An 18,585-nucleotide genomic window follows, 5' to 3' on the forward strand; every position below is an offset into this window, starting at 1 on the left:
ATGTCACGCTTCAAAATTGTGTCCGCTTGTGGAATGCGACAAACTTTTTTACCCTTTAAAATCTTCATAGGCGACGTTTAAAAAAATCTACAGGTTGCATGTTTTAAGTTACAGAGGAGCTAGAATATTTGCTCTCACTCTACCAATCGCGGCGATACCTCACATGTGTGGTTTGAACACCGTTTACATATGCGGGCGCTGCTCATGTATGTGTTCGCTTCTGCGCGCAAGCTCGTCGGGACGGGGTGCGTTTTCTGGCTCCTAACTTTTTTAGCTGGCTCCTAGATTCCAAGCAAATTTGTCAAACCCTGGCTTACACCAGTGCTGGTGGTAATAATGCGCTCGCTGACACCAGTGCTGGGGGTTAATAATGTGTTCGCTGACACCAGTACTGTTGTTATTGAAGTTTGAAAGTTTGCATGCGGCCCCCCATGGCATATGAAAACTTGTCTTGTGGCCCTCAGCTAATTTGAGTTTGTGACCCCTGCTTTACAGGATACCAGTATAGAGTTGCACAGGTCTGTGGCTAGAATTATTGCTCTTACTCTGACATTCGCGATGATGCCTCATGTGTGGTGTGATCACCTTTCACACATGAGTGCGAGACCTTCCATTCCCATTTGCGTGAGTGGTTGGGGGTACTTTAAAATTTTAATTGAACTTTATTGCTAATACAAAGGGTTGCACAATATCTTGTGATGGCATGGACCGCGACAGATACTCTTTATGGTGAGATCTGGGGGTCTATAAGACTCCGTATCTATTCTCTGCCCTCCAAAGCATCCGATCAAACCAAGATTGGTTTGATCGGATGCCTTTACAAGCTGCTAAAGAAACCGAAAGTGACAAAATCCTTGTTGCTTCCGCTTTCTGACATCACAAAGGGGAAGAAACAACATCTGTTTCCTTTACACTGCGTCAAATGCGGCCGGTTGCACATGTTACCAGGCTCCTCAATGGGGTGGGAGAGCCTGGAAAAGCCAGGGGGAGGTTTGCTGGTGTAAAAAAATCTTTCATTGCTGTAGCGATGACCGAGCTATCGCCCTCTCCATCCAAGGACGTAAATATATTTACGGCAGACAGGAAGGACTGATTAACTGTCTTTTGGCATGGCGGGTATCGGGGTGAATTTGATTTAAATTACGGTAAGTCTATTTTAAATCGTGATTTTAACCACTAGTAAAATAGCTTAATTTAAATCATAAGTTTTACAGAGCAACTGTCATCTCTGTCCTCCAGAGGCTCCTCCTCTGACCCGCTGTTGACTCACCGACAGTCCCATTCACTTTAATGGGATGCGGCAGTGACACAACAATGTGAGGGACCTGGCGGCAGCAGGTGAGTGGATCTGAAATGACAGGTGCTCTCTAAATGTAAGGTCTTTTTCTTGCTGGTAGTTAGAATCGTTAATATTTGCAAACAAAATGAAGGTTTCCCATTTAGAATAATAAGCTGTCAGGTTAGTAAAACAGCGATATCGGAACCGATTCAATCGTACAGTTGGCAGTGTACATGGATTTGCAAAACGATGGGATAAAGGAATATTCCTGAACTTTGTTTTATCTCATGACTACTGTGAAATTGTGTGAATGCATCAATGCAGCGCATGTTATCTCAGCTTGCAGAGCTTGGATTCAATAAGAGCCGGTTCACACAGGGGCGGCACGACTTTGGGGGCGACTCGGCCAGGCGACTTGAAGACGACTTCTAAGGCGATTTGCAAAATGACTTCTGTATAGAAGTCAATGCAAATCGCGCCGAGTCGCCCCCGAAGTCGTACAGGAACCTTTTTCTAAGTCGGAGTGACTTGCGTCGCTCCTATTAGAACGGTTCCATTGACTACAATGGGACGCGACTTGTCAGGCGGCTGTGTCGCCTGACGAGTCGCCCCAGTGTGAACCGGCTCTAAATGAGTTGACAAAAATGTAAATATTGCATAATATACAGCCTGATGCTACATAACGAAGCTCCATTTCATGCTGAATAATTTCAATTATTAATGTATCTTACATAGAAAACTATCTTTTAGATCGATTTTACTCCAAAAGCATTTTTATTAATATAAATTTGATAAAAATCGAAAAATACGATTTTAAATCAAAATCAGAATTTTTATTTTTTAAATCTCTATCGCCTCCTGCCTACTTAGTATTGGTCACATTCAACTGGACTTGTTCTGTAATGTTGAAGATGATTCATAGTGTTTGCAAACCACCTCAATTCTAAACTGAACTAAAGTAGTAGTATAGACAAGCTACGAAACAAACATCTTTAACATTGCCTAGAAAGTCCAGTTGATTGTGACTAATTCTAATATGTCACGACCTGGATAAAAAAGAACCTTCATAGACCAATCCACAGTAACCTGCATTGCTGATTCCTTATCCATGAGCAGACAGGTGACATATGCAGCTGTAATGCTGGACTAGGAAATGGAGCAGGCAGTCCTCTTCTCGGCCAGTGGTCTCCAAACTGCAGCCCAGGGGCTGCCTGCATTTATCCGACCCTTGGGATAAAGACAAGCAAGGGGGCACGGTTCACTCCCACGGACACCAAGGATGGGGGCACGGTTCACTCCCACCAAGGATGGGGGCACGGTTCACTCCCACCAAGGATGGGGGCACGGTTCACTCCCACCAAGGATGGGGGCACGGTTCACTCCCACCAAGGATGGGGGCACGGTTCACTCCCACCAAGGATGGGGGCACTGTTCACTCCCACCAAGGATGGGGGCACTGTTCACTCCCACCAAGGATGGGGGCACTGTTCACTCCCACCAAGGATGGGGGCACTGTTCACTCCCACCAAGGATGGGGGCACTGTTCACTCCCACCAAGGATGGGGGCACTGTTCACTCCCACCAAGGATGGGGGCACTGTTCACTCCCACCAAGGATGGGGGCACTGTTCACTCCCACGGACACCAAGGATGGGGGCACTGTTCACTCCCATCGACACCAAGGATGGGGGCACTGTTCACTCCCATCAAGGATGGGGGCACTGTTCACTCCCACGGACACCAAGGATGGGGGCACTGTTCACTCCCACTGGCCAGTCTGGCACTTCTAAAGTCTGAAGAATAGTAATAAGACCCATTGTTTAGAAATGTTGGGGACCCCTGTTGTAGGCCATGGTGTATAGTAGGGGTTTTAAAATCTCAGCGATAACCTAAAGTACACCAGTTATTAAAGATTGCCTTTGCTGGCTCATTTCTGACTCACCCACCCCAAACAGTCATGCAGAAAAAAATAGATGACATTTTTTTAGAATTCTTTATCTCTATATTTTGGTCTGGGCTAGTGATGGGTATGGAAGCCAGAAAATAGGCATAGTTGTCAGGAAGTGTAACTTTTCCAGGAGCGATCGGTAGTGACTGCCACATATTTGTTATGACAGATGTATCTTAAGGGTTACAAATCTTTGAGCAGGAAAGGCTATTCACATATACAGTATGTATTTCTACCTTAGCCGTTTCCTCGCGTTCCTCTCTAAACGGGATTCATCGGTATTCTGGTTGAACGTGTTCATTCTAAAACTAACATGTCTAGCTTTTACTTTCACTTACAAGCAATAGAGAGCTTGTAGTTGTATTTCGCAATGGTGTACAGCACTGTGAACATTTCCAGTTTGGGTACAGTATAGAAGTTCAAGAATTGCACAATGTAACTTTGATTGTTATTGTGAGGTATCTTTAGAACTCAACTGTACTCTGAGGCTAATTGTTTTAGAAGCCAAAGAGTAGATTTTAAAGAAAAGATGGTGCACCCCTGTAATAACTAGTTTTCACAGTTTTTTTTTGTAGAAAGATAAACACTTATTCACTATTACAATAAAAGTACCTGTAACAAAAAAAAAAAAAAAGATGGTGCACCCTTCTCGCACTTTTGGGGGGGAATTCATTATCACTAAAGAACAATATACAGGTGGTTCTCAAAAAATTAGCATATTGTGATAAAGTTCATTATTTTCTGTAATGTACTGATAAACATTAGACTTTCATATATTTTAGATTCATTACACACAACTGAAGTAGTTCAAGCCTTTTTATTGTTTTAATATTGATGATTTTGGCATACAGCTCATGAAAACCCAAAATTCCTATCTCAAAAAAATTAGCATATCATGAAAAGGTTCTCTAAACGAGCTCTTAACCTAATCATCTCAATCAACTAATTAACTCTAAACACCTGCAAAAGATTCCTGAGGCTTTTAAAAACTCCCAGCCTGGTTCATTACTCCAAACCGCAATCATGGGTAAGACTGCCGACCTGACTGCTGTCCAGAAGGCCATCATTGACACCCTCAAGCAAGAGGGTAAGACACAGAAAGACATTTCTGAACGAATAGGCTGTTCCCAGAGTGCTGTATCAAGGCACCTCAGTGGGAAGGAAAACGTGTGGCAGAAAATGCTGCACAGCGAGAAGAGGTGACGGGACCCTGAGGAAGATTGTGGAGAAGGACCGATTCCAGACCTTGGGGGACCTGCGGAAGCAGTGGACTGAGTCTGGAGTAGAAACATCCAGAGCCACCGTGTACAGGTGTGTGCAGGAAATGGGCTACAGGTGACGCATTCCCCAGGTCAAGCCACTTTTGAACCAGAAACAGCGGCAGAAGCGCCTGACCTGGGCTACAGAGAAGCAACACTGGACTGTTGCTCAGTGGTCCAAAGTACTTTTTTCGGATGAAAGCAAATTTTGCATGTCATTCGGTAATCAAGGTGCCAGAGTCTGGAGGAAGACTGGGGAGAGGGAAATGCCAAATGCCTGAAGTCCAGTGTCAAGTACCCACAGTCAGTGATGGTCTGGGGTGCCATGTCAGCTGCTGGTGTTGGTCCACTGTGTTTTATCAAGGGCAGGGTGAATGCAGCTAGCTATCAGGAGATTTTGGAGCACTTCATGCCTCCATCTGCTGAAAAGCTTTATGGAGATGAAGATTTCATTTTTCAGCACGACCTGGCACCTGCTCACAGTGCCAAAACCACTGGTAAATGGTTTACTGACCATGGTATTACTGTGCTCAATTGGCCTGCCAACTCTCCTGACCTGAACCCCATAGAGAATCTGTGGGATATTGGGAAGAGAAAGATGAGAGACGCAAGACCCAACACTCTGGATGAGCTTAAGGCTGCTACCGAAGCATCCTGGGCCTCCATAACACCTCAGCAGTGCCACAGGCTGATTGCCTCCATGCCACGCCGCATTGAAGCAGTCATTTCTGCAAAAGGATTCCCGACCAAGTATTGAGTGCATAACTGAACATAATTATTTGAAGGTTGACTTTTTTTTTATTAAAACACTTTTCTTTTATTGGTCGGATGAAATATGCTCATTTTTGGAGATAGGAATTTGGGGTTTTCATGAGCTGTATGCCAAAATCATCAATATTAAAACAATAAAAGGCTTGAACTACTTCAGTTGTGTGTAATGAATCTAAAATATATGAAAGTCTAATGTTTATCAGTACATTACAGAAAATAATGAACTTAATCACAATATGCTAATTTTTTGAGAACCACCTGTATAACGCTAGCTGAAGAAGCTTCTTCAAAAAATGGCATTGGCAGCTGTAGATTGGCAGAGGAGCATGGAGTGATTTTCAGGAGAACAAAGTAAACTCGGTGGCATGTTTTCTTCTTTGTACCTGTGTGTTTTTTTTTTTTTTTTCACTGTACTGGGTTCCGGTGCATTTTTGATGCGTTCTAGTGCATTATGGTGCGTTTGTGGTGCATTTTACCACATTCCAGTGCAAGAAAAATCCAGGATGTGTGAGTGTAAAGCCTCGTACACACGATCGGATTTTCCGTCGGGAATTGTGTGTTGTCAGCCTGTTGGCGGAAAATCTGACCATCTGTACGCTCCATCGGACAATTGACGGATTTTCGGTGGACAAATGCTGGATGGCAGGCTCAAAAATATTCCGTGGGCAACAGACTGTCGGATTTTCCGATTGTGTGTTCAAAAGCACAAAACGCGCATTGCCCGGAAGCGATGCTCACCAAACAGAGCATTAGCAGAAGGTGCCCAAAGGGTGGCGCTGAAGAGTTTAAAAAGTACGTCGCTACGTTTGTGTTTGTTGGCCAATAACTGTGTGCTGTTTGTATGCAAGACAAAATCCAGGCACAAGCCCTTCGTACAAAAGTCAGACGATTTGTCTGCGGAAAATCCGATCCTGTGTATGAGGCTTTAGTAGAGGTACAGAGGTCAGAGGTACACATGAGTAAGCTGCTATGTGCCCACACAATAGAGAATCGTAGAAAGGTAAAGATGGAGGGGACTTGGTGTTGGGAAGAGTTATCAACAGAGTGGCGCGACAGTGACTATCCAAAGGAGAGTTCATAGGTACAGCAGGGAAGGATCCAGGCCTAATGGGTTGATATGATATAATCCATGGCTGCCAAACCATCAGAAATGCAGTCATCTAGATGTATGGCTTAAAGCGGAGGTTCACCCTAAAAGAATTATATACCATCCCGTCCAGCATACTAGCGTCAGCTACAGTATGGCTTTTTTTTTTTTTTGCTGTTTAATCATTCACGCGGGGAGTAGGCGTTCCTATGAAGAGGGCAACATGATTGACGTCCGGCTATAGCGCATCACGCGTTCTGAAAATAGCCGAAAAGGGACTCGGCTGTATACGGCGCCTGCGCAGTCAGCTCCTAGTCCGTGCGCAGGCACCGTATAGCGCCGTGAAAAGGGCCGAGACTTAGTCCGGCTATTTTCGGAACGCGTGACGTGCCATAGCCGGACGTCAATCATGTTCCCCTCTTCATAGGAACGCCTACTCCCCGCGGGAGTCTGAAAAGAAAGTGAAGGATTAAACGGTAAATACAGCGCAAAAAAACAAAAAAAAAAGGCATACTGTAGCTGACGCTAATATGGGATGGGATGGTACATAGATGTTTTTTAGGGTGAACCTCCGCTTTAAAATGTTGTTCTTTCGCAAAGGAATATGAACTCAAGGAAGATTGCTTTAATGATAACTCTGCCTGTATTATCCCAGCTTGAAACATAAAGTGAAATCACTTTGAATGGGAAGTAGGCTCACAGGGACATAAAATACATCTGCTGACATAATGTTGGCATGCAGCATTATCCTATTTTATAATGATCACCTGTCTGCGCCTTGGTGTGCTTAGTGTCGGTTCACACAGGGGCAACCCGACTTGCAAGGCGATTTGGAGGCGACTTCATCGTGACTTTTGAGCAGCTTACAAGGCGATTTGAAGTTGGCTCCAGGACAGGCGACTTTGGCTGTGGCCAATCACAGAATAATCAGCTCTATGGGAGGGAGGGCTTTGCCTTGGTAAACTATTTTCTCTTCCTGTAAAGTTGCTTCAGTTAAGATGGAGATCCGACTTGGAGGCAATTTCCATTGAAATCTATGGGTACAAGTTGCCTAGAAGTCGCCTTGAAGTAGTACAGGAACCTTTTCTGAAGTCGGAGCAACTTCAGTAGTGTACATTAAGACGGCTCTCATTCGCTTCAATGGAATTTCTTATGTCCAGACAAGGTCTGACAAGTCGGATCCCAAATCGCTGTAGTGTGAACCGGCTCTAAATGTAGCCAGAATGGACTGTTTATTCATCGTACACTGGCTGCCTACACCTTCTTTGTAAATTCAACTCCAGAATGTGAACATTGCCTTCTTGTAGGTCAGAGTTTGATTATATAACTTGCTATTGTAGGAAACGTATGTATCTCCAGGGCAGTAAAAGTGAACTTCAGAAAAATGTTATGCATTTTTAAATCTACAGTGTCAGATTTGTATACGTTGATAGTTTATGAACCTTGCTCTTTTTACGTTGCTGGAATGCCAAGAAGTTTTCCTCCTTATTGCAGTGCATTTAGGACACAGGCATCATTAAAGTGTATGTAAAACAACCTGTTTAGTTCAAAATAGAAATGAAAGACAAAATATATATATATATCTCGCATTAACCGGGGTATAGCGCGCTCCCGCGTATAGCGCGCACCCCTAAACTTGACCCGGATTCCTGTGAAAAAATATTTTTTTTTGTACTTGCAGTTTTGGTGTCTTCCGCGGCGTCCATCGGCGGCCTCGCCGGGTCCGGCGTCCGTCTGCGGCTTCGGGTGTCCTCTTCGTCGGGTGCAGCGTCCTCGCGTCCTCCCCGCTCGTTTCCCGCGCCGAGTTTGAATACTGCGCCAACATATACCGAGCGCAGTACACTCGTGTATCGTCGGGCAGGCTCGGCTACTCTCGTGGTGACGTCCTGTACGTCCAGGACGTCAACACGAGAGACGCCGAAACTGCCCGAAGATACACAAGTGTACTGCGCTCGGTATATGCCGGCGCAGTATTCAAATTCAGCGCGGGTATCGGCGTATACTGCGCACCCACGATTTTGACCTGATTTTCAGGGCAATTTAGTGCGCGGTATACGCCGATAAATACGATATATATATATATATATATATATATATATATATATATATATATATATATATATATATATATATATTACACAGCTGTGCTCATAAGTTTACATACCCTGGCAGAATTTATGATTTCTTGGCCATTTTTCAGAGAATATAAATAACACAAAAAAAATCTTTCACTCAGGCCTTGTACACACGGCCGAACATGTCCGCTGAAACTGGTCCGCGGACATGTCCAACCGTGGGTAGGGCCTAGCGGACAGTTTTCCGGCCTAGCGGACAGGTTTCCAGCGGACAAAAGTTTCTTAGCATGCTAAGAATCTTGTCCGCTGGAACCATGTCCGTCGGACAAGTCCGCTGGTTATGACGTATAACCAGCGGCCCGAAATCCCGCGCATGCGTCGAATTGATTCGACGCATGCGTGGAAGCATTGAACTCGTGTTTTTAGAGAACGTCGGTGTCTTATACGTCACCGTGTTCTCTGTCCGCAGGGATTTTGGTCTGATGGTGTGTACACACATCAGACCAAAAGCTCCCAGCAGACATGTCCGATGAAAACGGTCCGTGGACCGTTTTCATCGGACATGTCTGCTCGTGTGTACAAGGCCTCGTGGTTAGTGTTTGGCTGAAGCCATTTATTTTAAATCAACTGTGTTTACGCTTTTTAATGGCAACAGATACTACCCATATGACTCTGATCAAAAGTTTACATACCCCAGTTCTTAATACCACGTATTGCCCTCTTTAACATCAATGACAGTTTCAAGCCTTTTGTGGTATTTGTGGATGAGGCTCTTTATCTTCTCAGATGGTAAAGCTGAACAGTTCTCTTGTCAAAAAGCCTCAAGTTTCTGTAAATTCTTGGGCATTCTTGCATGAACTGCATGATTGAGATCTCCCCAGAGTGGCTCAATGATATTGAGGTCAGGAGACTGAGATGACCACTCCAGAACCTTCACTTTAATCTGCTGTAGCCAATGACAGGTCGATTTGGCCTTTTTTGGGTCATTGTCATGTTGGAATGTCCAAGTACGTCCCATGCGCAGCTTCCTGGCTGATGAATGCAAATGTTCCTCCAGTATTTTTCATTCATCTTGCCATCAATTTTGACCAAATTTCCTGTGCCTTTTGTAGCTCATACATCCCCCCCAAAACATTGGTGATCCACCTCCGTGTTTCACAGTAGGAATGGTGTAGCTTTCATCATACGCCTTGTTGACACCTCCAAATGTAGCATTTATGGTTCAGACCAAAAAGCTAAATTTTGGTCTCATCACCCCAAATGACTTTGTGCCAGAAGGTTTGAGGCTTGTCTCATTGCTGTTTCTCGTATTTTAAGCGGGATACTTTGTGGCATTTGAGTAGTAATGGCTTTCTTCTGGCAACTCGACAATGCAGCCCATCTTTCTTCAAGTGCCTCCTTATTGTGCATCTTAAAACATGTTTTCAGAGAGTCCTGTATTTTACCTGAAGTTATATGTGAGGTTTCCTTTGCATCCGAAACAATTTTCCTGGCAGTTGTGACTGAAATTTTAGTTGGTCTACCTTACTAAGGAGGCTTCACTTCCTGTTTCCTACGCGCATTCCTGAGTCACGCAGTGCTTTCTGAACAGTCCCGCTGTCTGTTGGGACCTGTGTGGTTCTCCCAGCAGGCAGCAGTGGGAAGGAGGCGGGCTGTAAATGACGTAAGTCGCCGCGTCGCCCTTACACTGAAGTGGGAGTGAGTACCTGTTTTTGACCGGTATCCGCTCCCTCCCCCGAAAGGTTGTCAAATGTGGCACCGGAGGGGTGGGGAGAGAAGCAGATGCGTGGAGCTTCCACTTTTGGGTGGAACGTCGCTTTAAATGGAAAGAGCATTAAAGAAGGGTCTCTTATTTGTAATGTTACACCGATATCGGTTTTTATGCCGATTAGTAAGCATTTGCACAATCTGTCAAAACTCGCTAAAACGCACACTAAACTGATGTCTCTGTACGTGAAATCTGTGCGGTTTTCCCATCCGTTTTCATGCATGTAGGGTGTAATAGAGCCCTAAAAAAATAAAAATAAATCGAGATCAGCTATTAGTATTGGCAAATATTTGAGTAAAAATATTGGTACTTGGTCTTAAACTTGTATCCGTGCATCTCTACTTGTTTGTATGTAAGCCTTATTGGCTAACTTGGTGCTCGGTTAACATCCTTGTAGCTTATGGCAGTTCTGTCTCTGCTTGCGATAACCTATAGCCTTTCTTGTCTCTGCTGGCCTTGCAGTAGATTAGTGCTCTTCGAGGAAACGTGTACTGACATTAATAGACCGTCATTCCTTGTTGAAGTCAGTTTGGCAAGGGACCTCTAGAAAGTTTCATTGCAGCAGTTTGACAAAATATTTTCACAGTTGCAACTTTTCAATTTCCAGCTCTTTCCTCTATTTCCTGATATAAATATTTGATCGGTCTCGGAGCTGTGCTTCGTCTTCATAGTACATCGATCATCTAGTCCTACAGAAGACAGGATGTCGGAGCTTCTCCCTTGAAGTCTTTTTAAATGTTTTATAACAAGCTAATGTTCAGAAGAGATTTGCTTTCCTCCAGCATGTGAGGCTCTCTCAGCACTAGAAGTGGTACATGCCTCAAATGATTGGTTATGTAACAATTTATTTTGAAGTCCTGTCCCCACACAAAAACCAGATAAAACGGCAATCTAGAACTCCCCCCTCCTTCATATCGCAGTTCTATGAAGTACTAGGATTCAAGGTTGCCACTGAGCATTGCATTGAGATAATGATATTAAAAGATCACATTACTTTCTATAAAATGCGCTTTGAATTTTCAGTACTGCTGGAGTTGTAAGTTATTTGCACTATTTGTGACTTTATGCATTCCAGTTAACCTATTATTCTAAATGAAGGGAAAATGGGGACCCCCAAGGAAAGGTTGATATTCGGGCCAAAACAACTAATCGATTAATCGATTATGAAATTAATCGATTACAATTTTCATAATCGATTAATCGGCCAGTAACATAATGGGGTTAAAAAAACAAAAATTAGCCCTTTATAGCACAAAAAAGCAAATCTCTACTGTAAATATTACTTTAACTGTCCCACAGTAAAAAAATTAACCCTTACAGTAGCGATTATTTGCTTTTTTTTGTACTTATTTTTGGTTTTTTTAACCCCATTATGTTACTAAACATCTCAGGCCTGGGTCACACCTCTGTGTTTTTTGGTGCTTTTTGCAGAAACACACTAAAGTTCATTTACATGTTTTCCTATGGGACACGTTCACATCCATGATTTTTTTTCAGCTGCTGCGTATTTGGAAAGGACTTTTTAACGCAAAAGGTGCCATTTTGTGTTTTGGGTTAATATACTTCAATGGAGAAGCTGCAGAAAAGCATATAATGGGCCTGCGTACACTACGCCGCCGTAACTTACTTTTTTTTTTGTATCCTCAAAGATATCCCACCATAAGTTACGGCGGCGTAGTGTAGCTTAGGCAGCGTAAAGGGCGCGCAATTCAAATGTATGTGATGGGGGCGTGTTTTATGTTAATACGCCGTGACCCCTGACGTAAATGACGTTTTTTTTTTTTTAATGGCGCATTCGCCGTCCGTGGGGGTATCCCAGTGCGCATGCTCGAAATTAAACCGGAACAAGCCAATGCTTACGACGGTGACGTCATTCTACGCAAAGCCCTATTCGCGAACGACTTACGCAAACGACGTAACATTTTCAAAATTCGACGCGGGAACGACGGCCATACTTAACATAGGATACGCCTCATATAGCAGGGGTAACTATACGCCGGAAAAAGCCGAACGCAAACGACGTAAAAAAATGCGCCGGACGTACATTCGTGGATCGCCGTATCTAGCTAATTTGCATACTCGACGCGGAATTAGACGAAAACGCCACCTAGCGGCCAGCGTAAATATGCACCTACGATCCGACGGCTTACGAAGACATACGCCTGACGGATCGAGCCCGGATTCCGTTGTATCTTGTTTAAAAACGGAGATACGGCGGGGGAACTTTGAAATTACGCGGCGTATCCACAGATACGCCGGCGTAATTTAATTAGTTTGAGGATCTGGCCCAATTTGCGGCAATTTGTGTTTTGTAATCTGCCCAACAACAAATTGGCCCAAAAAAAAACTTTTTTTTTTTTTTTTTTTAAGGCTATTATCCGATTAATCGAAACAATAATCGGCCAACTAATCGATTATGAAAATAATCGTTAGTTGATATTAAAATTAATGTGATTTGCGTAGCCATACTTTTATTTTAGTTGCGTCAGCAGTTTCAGTTAAAGCGGAGTTCCGCTGATTTTTTTTTTTTTTTTTTTAAAGTCGGCAGCTACAAATACTGCAGCTGCTGACTTTTAAAATATGGACACTTTACTGGTCCAGGGCGCCCACGATGTCGGCACCCAAAGCCAATCTGTCTCTTGGGTGGAGGTGCCGCCATCTTCGATAAGGTAATCGGGAAGTTAAGACTTGCGGCTTCACAGCCTGGTTGCCTACTGTGCATGTGCGAGTTACACTGTGCTTCCTCACTGGTCCCTGCTATCTTCTGGGACCTGTGTGTCTCCCAAAAGACAGAGGAGGGGCCCCTTCCTTTGCGTAGATATCCACGGCTATCTCTGCTCAGGAGTGGGAGTAAATACCTGGCTTTAGGCTCCTTCCACATGAGGTGGACTCCGTCGCTACGGAGTCCGCCAGCTCAGCGGGAGATCAGTCCGTTGATCTCCGCTGAGCTGGCGGATGACAAGCTCCTCTCTGCTCACTGAGTGGGGAGGGGCTTGTCGGGCGCCGCTGTCTCCTATGGAGAGATCGGATTAAAACGGACAGCATGTCCATTTTTATCAGATCTCACCTGATCCAATCCGCCATGGACGGATGGGGACGTATCCCCATACACCTGTTTTTAGCGGATCGGATGTCAGCGCACATGTCTCCGCTGACATCCAACGCTCCATAGAGATGCATTTGTTTTAGAAAGTTTAGAGACTCCTGATTTACAACTCCCATCAATTTCTCAATGTGTCCCAACAATACATAGCCCATCTATAGCAAAAAAATGGGATTGTGCAGAATAAGTATTGTAAATACATGTGCACCCGTCTGTAAACACTAATGCCGCGTACACATGACCGTTTTTCAGGATGTAAAAAATTACGTTTTTTAAATGTCATTAAAAACAATCATGTGTGGGCTCCAGAGCATTTTTCACAACGTAAAAAATGGGCATTAAAGATTTAGAACATGCTCTAAATTTTCACGTCGTTTTTAACGTTGTTGTTTTTAACGTCGTAAAAAATGGTTGTGTGTGGGCTTTAACGATGTGAAAAAACCGTGCATGCTCAGAAGCAAGTTATGAGATGGGCGCGCTCGTTCTGGTAAAACTAGCGTTCGTAATAGAGAGCATTCATCACGCTGTAACAGATTGAAAAGCGCGAATCGTCTCTCGCCAAACTTTTACTAACACGAAATCGGCAAAAGCAGCCCCAAGGGTGGCGCCGTCCGAACGGAACTTCCCCTTTATAGGCCTGTTGTACGTCACCGCGCTTCGCTAGAGCATTTTTTTTCACGATCGTGTGTAGGCAAGGCCGGCTTAACAAGAATCGGTTTGAAAAAAACGTTTTGTTTTTTTCTAGACCATTAAAAATTGTCGTGTGTACGCGGCATCCGACCCCTAAGTCCTCCGTCCTCCGATAGAAGGCTTCATTGGCCAGTAGAAAGGTGCAAGAGCCTTTGAAACACAGGCTAACACAGGTTTTGGGGTTCAACTTACACACTTAGAAAGGTCCCCTTTTTAAAGCAGATGGGCATAGATGCAAAATTATTGTTGGTACCTGCATTAGAAGATAAACTGATTTGCATTTTTTTTTTTTATGCTCTCAAATTTAGACATGGAATTCAGGATTTGGGGATTTTTAAACAGCCCCCTCTATACAGTAACCTCTGCTGGTCTCCCAACTCCCATGCTGTCTGTAGCCTGGCTGCCTGCCAGGCTAAAATCCTAAAAATATTTTATTATTTGCAGAGGCCCTAGAGAATAAAATGGTGGTGGTTGTAATTTTCTATGTCACGCTATATTTGCACAGTGGTTTTTCAAATGCAATTTTTGGGGAAAAAAATATACACACTAATGAATTTTTTAATATATTGCCCAATCTTTTTGGTAACATATAAAAGATGGTGTTATGCTGAATACCTAACATTAACACATCACGCTTTTAAAATTGCCGTTTGCGTTAGAGGAGGCCTAGCGTTAGAATTATTGCTCTTCACTGCATTTTTTTTTTTTTTTATTTACTTTTTTAACACTGTGCCTTTTTTTGTTTTGGATCACTTTTATTCCTATCACAAGAAATGTAAATATCCCTTGTGATAGAAAAAAATGGATACAGCTCCTCTTTATGGATACATTTGGGGTCTGTAAGACCCCAGATCTCTCCTTTTACCCTGGAAAGCAGTAACAATAACATTGACCTCGTGCTTTACAGAAAAAAAGGCAGCGTTTACATCTGCCTAACTGGAAGTGACATCATGATCCCCTCCTGCCTCCTGTAAAAGCAATCCAGAGGCTAAGTGGCCACTAGGATTGCTTTTAGATGGAAACGCATCGCCGGCTGTAAAAAAAAAAAAAACACTCCAGGATAACCATTTGAAGCCAATCACATACACGTATGTGATTTGGTGTCAATTGGTTAGAAAAGGTATTTACGATGCTACTTATTACAAATGGCATGCAGCATTACTAAAGCCAGTGAGTAGACAACATGTAAAGCTTTGTTGGTAAGATGGCCTTTCCTTTTTTTTACGCAAAACCACACAAGGATCTCTGTGAAGATGACTGCTTGGTATTGGATTTATGAGAGTCATTGTTGGTTCAGAATCATAATCTTATTAAGAACACCGACTTTATACACCTTGCTTTACAAATCCGAACTGATGTAAGCTTTGTGATGTTCATTGCGCTTTCTAACACATTGATATTATCTGTAATGAACTCTGGGGGCCTTTCATGCCCTCCTTGTATTGTCTGATCCCTGGGGCCCTTCAGAACTTGTTCCTTTAATTGGCATGTCATCTGCTGAGAAATGGAGAGAAGACTTTCTGCTGTCTAATTAGAGGGACACCATAAGCAATGATAGAGAGGTATAATTATGTGTTCTGGTATAAGTTTGAAGAAACTGAATTGTTATTTTGAAGCATTGCAGATATTCGAGTGCCTTCATTGACATCCATCTATGGTTAGAGCCCTTTTCTTATGTGTACTGAAATTACCTTTCACTTAGCCATTATCTCCTTGCCTGATAAAAGCTTACATTGTAAAAATCCCAACGATTTTCTTTACTGGAACAATGTGTTTTTTTGAACTTTGTACCTTCGTTTTACATTAAGCCAATAACAAGGTTATATAATTTTAAAGTAGAACTAGCATTTTTTATTTTTTTACGTTTTTGGATAGAGGATTAGAACATCTGAAGTGTGTTTTTTTTTTTTTTTTTTCAGTTCTTTATTTAGCAGTTTTGCAAGGCAACAAGATACAATGCTGATGAAAAGGAAACAAAAAAGCCTGCACTCTGAGAGCAGAGTAAAAACAATAAAATAGAGCAGAACGTAAAATCCCTAAGGCCTCGTACACACCACAGGACATGTCCGATGAAAAAGGTCCGTGGACCGTTTTCATCGGACATGTCCGCTCTGAGATTTCGGTCTGATGGCTGTACACACCATCAAACCGAAATCCCCGCGGACAGAGAACGCGTTGACGTAGACGACACAGATGTTCTCTATCGCGCGAGTTCAATGCTTCCACGCATGCGTCGAAACAATTCGAGGGATTTCGGTACGCTGGTTAGACGTACTAACCAGCGGACATGTCCGACGGACAGCTCTCAGCGGACAAGTTTCTTAGCATGCTAAGAAACTTTTGTCCGCTGGAAATCTGTCCGCTAGCCTGTACACACGATCGAATCTGTCCTCTGAAACTGGTCCGCGGACCAGTTTCAGCGGACATGTCCGGTCGTGTGTACGAGGCCTTAGACCCCTTTTCACACTGAGCCGCCCATAGCGTCAGCAGTAAAACGCAGCTATTTTTACAGCTATGGGCGGATTTGTGGCACATTTTGGCCGCTTGCAGGACGCATTTAATCCCCGCTAGTGTCTGAGAAAGGGTAAAACCGCCTGCAATGCACCGTCGAAGCAGCGCATTGCGGGCGGTTAAGCTGCTCTGTCCTATTGATTTCAATGGGCAGCAGCGGTGGAGGAGCGGTATACACACGGTTTCTTCACCACTCCAAAGATGCGGCTAGCAGGACTTTTTTTTACCGTCCTGCTTGCGCAACGCTGGGCTTTCACACTGGAGACGATGGAGCAGCTTTTTAAGGGCGGATTGCAGGCGCTATTTTTAATGCTATAGCGCCTGCAATATGCCCTCAAATCCTGAAAACCTGACCTGTTGGGGGGGCCTGAGGACTGGAATTGAGAAACACTGCCCTAATGGGACACATTATTGGATATGCAGAATATAACTGAAGGTACAGTCCACCCAAAACTAACAATTGAGCTTTTGGTAAAACTGCCAGACAGTGTTTTTAGATCTTAGGTCTGTGTTAGTTTAGATCAGCCTTTCTCAACCCTTTCAACACAGTAACCCTTAAAATAACTGTTTGGTCTTGGGGAACTTCTACTAATAATTATAATATCAACTCATGATACATTATTGTGATGGGCATTGAGAATAATGATCCTTACACTTGTATTCATTGGGAATAATGACCCCTCCTTACAGACATCTAAAAATATCATTGGTGTCAGTGGGAGAGGTAGAAATTACTCATTGCTCAAGGAACCCCTAGCAACCTCTGGAGGAACCCTGTTTTGAATCGATGTACCTTCTTTCCTGGGTGTGTACACTTACCGTTAGGAAGATATATCCCACTGTCTGCTGACATCACAGAGCCGGTCCAGGCTCAGGCAAGATATTGGAATCGGGATCCGCCCACATGCCTGGACCGGCAACCGGCTCAGCCTCTCAGTGAGCTGATGAGAGCCTGAGATGGGTGCTCCTGCCTTCTCCATAGCCCAGCGTTCCAGTAAGCAAGGAGAAGGCAGAGCACAGAGCGGTATGTGATAGTCACCATCTCTCTGCTCAAGGAGCTGTGAGAACGGAGCGATCTGCAGTGTTAAATCGCTTGTTTCTCCGGGTTAGAGTCGGCGGGGGACAGATGCAGCATCGGACTGATGCTGCATCCGCCTAGGCAAGTATAAATCTGCAAAAACTCCATACTTCTCTTTTGAAAGCTGATGTTTAGCTATATAAAAAAAGAAGAAAAAAAGTGTAGCTTTAATTATCGCTAATGAAGTATTTCCCCCATGGTGCAGACAGCTGGATCCTGACATCTCCACTGCAATGATGCTTGTCCTCTGTCTATGAATTTCCAGCACTGCAATAATTATTAATGTGGAAAAAATGCCTCACCAGTGAGTGAGTGAGAAACTTATATAGCGCAACACATGCAAACTGAATCGCCTCTGGGCGCTTGGTATCCATTCCCTGGGCCCTCAGAAGAGATGGGTCTTGAGCCTTCTCCTGAAGGCCAGGTGGTTTACCTCCAATCGGATGCTGGTTGGTAGAGCGTTCCATAGTCTGGATCCTTGGACTGCAAATCCTCGTTCTCCTTTGGACTTGTATCTGGCTTTGGGTATCTGGAGTAGATTTTGGTTGGTGGATCGCAGAATGAGATTGGTGTTGTGAGCTTTTAGTTTCTCGCATAGATATTGGGGGGCATCTCCTTGGACACACTTATGCATTAGACAGAGTGCTTTGAAAGTGATTCTGTCTTTTACGGGCAACCAATGAAGGGATCTCAACGAAAGGTGTGATTGACCGATGACACTGCTTGTAGCACATCTGTGAATGGAAGAGTCTGCTCAGTCTCAGTCACAGGATTCTCTCCTCTATTCAGAGATCGGGTTACAACAACAAGCAGTATATTCGGTGAAAGAACTTTTCTGTACTGCTGTTCTGCCGGAAGACCGGGGTTCTATCAGAAAGTGCAGCCAAGGTGACATTCCGTTGCGGCCATCTTGGTACACTCGCACTCGGCCACACTAAGCCTACAGTCTGAAGTTGTAAAGCGGGCATCCTTTTACACCCGTTTTAGAAGATATTCATTTTACCTACAGGTAAGCCT

At 43.8% G+C, this 18,585-nt stretch overlaps 1 protein-coding gene across 3 annotated transcripts in view; it reads left to right on the forward strand.

Moving 5' to 3' along the window:
- The window catches only part of LPIN2 (lipin 2), a 160,967-nt gene that overhangs the window by 31,826 nt on the left and 110,556 nt on the right, over positions 1 to 18,585 (forward strand). The window contains exon 1 of one of the 3 annotated variants that reach the window (XM_040354029.1): positions 414 to 1,145. The exons of the other annotated variants lie outside the window; for them this stretch is intronic. The gene's annotated coding sequence lies outside the window, so the exon portion shown is untranslated. Of the gene's footprint in view, positions 1 to 413; positions 1,146 to 18,585 lie in introns of those variants that run through there. 3 annotated transcript variants of the gene reach the window in all.

Source organism: Rana temporaria, chromosome 5 (genome assembly GCF_905171775.1).
Source record: "Rana temporaria chromosome 5, aRanTem1.1, whole genome shotgun sequence".
NCBI lineage: Eukaryota > Metazoa > Chordata > Amphibia > Anura > Ranidae > Rana > Rana temporaria.